General features: G+C 54.9%; 1 pseudogene; it reads left to right on the forward strand.

Annotated features, from left to right (window-relative positions):
• The first annotated feature begins 1,478 nt into the window (after nt 1–1,478).
• On the forward strand, nt 1,479–3,252 carry LOC149335601 (solute carrier family 22 member 7-like; annotated as a pseudogene).
• Nucleotides 3,253–3,644: the final 392 nt, after the last annotated feature.

Genomic DNA, 3,644 nt, shown 5'->3' on the forward strand with positions numbered 1-3,644 from the left:
TCTAGTGACATGCTAAAAGCACATGGGCGATGATGAACGAGAGCTTTCGCTTTCATCGGAGGGTGCACTGTACAAAGTCTAAATTACAATTAAACATAGCGAACACTCCTCAAATAAAAAAAAAAAACAAGGTGTGCTTGAAGCAGATCGTGATGTTTTGTGATGTATTGACTTCTGATCGTGATCGTGATGTATTGACTTCTAGAATTTTTTTCTCCATTACATTTTATTCCTACGTTGGTGTTTCCTCACGGGGAGTGCAGCCTTCTCGCATTCAGTGCGCAAATGAATCGTGCACTAACTGGGAGCTCGGGTTCACTTGCAGAAGTGTTTTGCTCCACGGAATTGTGACAGGTTAGCATAGAAGCAGTGTTCAAGGCGGCGTACTGATGAAATCTGAAATGGTTTCCTGTGCAGAGAACATAACAGCGAGTTTTGGTATATAAATTGCTATACGAGATGCAGAAATAAATGAAGAGCGAGAATGCGAACAGCGAAAAAGAAGAAGCGATAATGAAGTCGCTGGAGGAACGTGCAGTCGAGAGGACTATACCAATGGCTCCAGAGACCGCTGAACAGGGGGAACGGCTTCCCAAATCGCAAGGAGCAGCTCAGGTGGCATATTATGGCAAAAGGAAAACCGAGGAACGGCATCAAGAACTTTTGGGTGCAACTTGGATTTTCAAGCGTATAAAAATCCATAAATGGAAACAAATCTGAACAAGGGCAAGCGAGTTAGCGCTCCTAAGTTTCATTAGTTAAATCAGAAAAATCAAGGGGAATTATTTTTAATGCTGAGTTACCACTCCACCTGTTCTCATGATGCCAATTTGGCATCACAGGAGATAACGTCCTGAAAATCTGTGAGCGCCATTTTATTTTAAGCAAAGTGGTTTTTTGGGCGTGTTGGTCAGACATGTCTCGTTGTGCGCTTCAACTTTATATCATGCCATTTTAAGCGTTTACCGCGTATTTTAAGGAGCATTTGCGGCTGTGTTCTTGAGTTGTATTCGACTGTAGGTAGCTATGAAAAGCTTATAGACAAGGAGACAGGGGAGCCCACGGTTTCAATGCTGTCAGTGCACGTTCTCATCAGATAGAAAAGAGAACGATGACCCGCCCGTGTCTTGGACACGGGCATCCTCTCCCTGCCCTTCTTGTGGTAGATTCCCCCGGTGTTCCTCTCCCGTGTGCTTTCCTTTTGCCTTTACTGTGTACAGGTGAATACCCACCTTTACCTCCCGATTCTTGGCCGATCCCCCAGTGTGGGTATTTGCCATTCGTGTCAAAGGCTACAACAACAACAACAGCATCCGGCTATGCACCCTGGCCAATCCCGCGCCGTGGGTATGTTCCATTAAGCCTGAGCGCGAGCTGCCATCTAGAGAAGACGAAGAAAGGACGTTCTGCGATTGCAGGTGAACACCACCAAGGAGGGCTATTGCTTTCGAGGCAGCCAACGAACCATCGAGAGAATCATGGCGAAACGAAAGCGCTCCCGCAGCATGGTGTCAGCATTACTGCCGAGCTTGTTCCATCCCGTGACCGAGCCTGTTTCGGACAGTGAGATGGAGACGGTCTTCCAGACCATGGTCGTGTTCGGTTTCGGACGCCTCCACAGAAGCTGGTGCTGCTCTGCGCGGAGATCACCACGTTCGTCGCCTACACGTACAGCTTCGCCGTCACCATCGATCTGGAGCCCGTGGACCACTGGTGCCGCCCCAGCGCCGAGTACTCCAACACGAGCGCCGAGGCCTGGAAGAACCTGTCCGTGCCACGGTCGCCAGGCTCCGCAGCAAGGTTCAATAGCTGCCACCGCTACGAGACGCCGCTCGCAGCGACAGTGAGAGAAAGTGGCGCGGATGCCGAGGGCGACGCTCGGGTCGTGGTCGCTTGCGACGCCTGGGACTACGACACGCACATGACAGGCCGCACAGTGGTGGTCCACTGGAACTTGGTCTGTGACCGTGCCTGGTACCAGCAACTCCTCAGCGGGGCCTTCATGTCCGCAGGCGCACTGTCCGTGCCATGCGCGGGGCTCGCGTCCAACCGCTGGGGTCGCAGGCCCATCATGTGGGCCTCACTGGGCGCTCTCCTGTTCTCCGGAGTGGCCGCGCCACTGGCGCCCACGGCGACCGTGTTTGTAGCGCTGCGCGTCGTGTCCTCGGCGGCCGTGAGCGCGCTCGAGGTCGTGGCCTTCGTGCTTCTGTTCGAATCAACGCCACCGGGACCACGGGAGGCCATCTGCGCGCTCGCCGTCTGCTGGCCCACTGTGCTCGCGCCGGTGTACGTGGGCTTCATCGCGTACCTGGCGCTCGAGTGGAGCATCTGCCACGCGGGGCTGGTGGCCCCGGCGCTGTCGCTCATCCTGACGGTGTACTTCACCGAGGAGTCGCCCCACTGGCTCATCGTCAACAAGCGCTTCCACGAAGCACGGCGAGTTGCCCTCTGGGCTGCCCGCATCAACAACGAAGAGCCCGAGGTCGTCATCGAACGCCTAGAGCTGGTCAAGGAGATGCTGGCTGCCCGCGCCGGTAGAGCAGGAACTGCTCACCGCGACCAGCAGGAAGAACTGCATCCGCCAGTTTACCAACCACGGCTGCGCTACATGTCGCGGACCGTCTTGACCCACTCCTTCGTAATCTTCAGCTGCTGTTTCACATTGTTCGTCAACTACTACTACCAGAACCTTGACCTGCCGTACTTCTCGGCTGTCAAGTGGGTTATCATCGCTGGTAACGTGCCGGCCATGACCATAGCATATACTTTATCATCAGGCATCATGGCCGACGGGAGCCCCTGGTAGTCTTTCTGCTGGCGGTCTCCCTGCTACTGCTTTTCCAGGCGGCCTTGCACTTCTTGGGCCTCAAATTTTCGGCTCAGTTGGGCTTCTTGTGGCGGGAGTTGCTGTTGAACATCGCCTAAGTCCTGCTCTGCGTCTACACTGTGGCGCTGTTCCCCACCCGGGTCCGGAGCGTGGCCTTCTCCGGGGCGTACACATTCGGCAGGCTGGGCGCCATGGCGTCGGAGGCGTTCAAGGTCGTCGAGCGCGTCCTTCCCAGCGACCTCTCCGCGCTCCCAGTGGGGGTGGCAGCCGTCCATATGATGGTCTTCTCGCTGCTGCTGATGACCCTTTCCGAGAAGGCGCTGCTGAACGAGGTAACGGGGGCCGACAGTTGCAGCGGCGTCGCGACGCCGCAACGTCGCAAGCGGAAAACCACGACCTGTTCTATGTTCCCACTGCGGAAATGACTGGGCCCTTGCATGTGAACTACCGCTATGCCGTGCACGAGGGGCAGAATATTCACCGGAGGGCGTCATATGCGACGCTTGGAAACTTGTTTTGTCTTTGAAGTATATTATTGTTTTGCGCCGCGCCTTGAAGACAATGCGCAAAACTTTACCTTAGTTGATCGCGTCTCTCGCGTGCATAAACAGTGCTTACTTTTTCGTCAACGCAGTGGCTGCGTTTCATCACTAGCAAATAGTTTCGCTTCACGCTACTCGAATGCCTGCGTGCCGTTTCTTTTAGAGCGCAGCTCTTTGGCGCCCGTTTCTGCGTTTCGCGGCGTCGCCGTCACTGTTGTCCGTTGTAACCAGCAGCTGCGAAACCAATCGAGCGGGAGCTTGGTAAGCAGTGGGCA

This window comes from Amblyomma mixtum, chromosome 7, assembly GCF_055824585.1.
Source record: "Amblyomma mixtum isolate Tamu chromosome 7, ASM5582458v1, whole genome shotgun sequence".
NCBI classification, from domain to species: Eukaryota; Metazoa; Arthropoda; class Arachnida; order Ixodida; family Ixodidae; genus Amblyomma; species Amblyomma mixtum.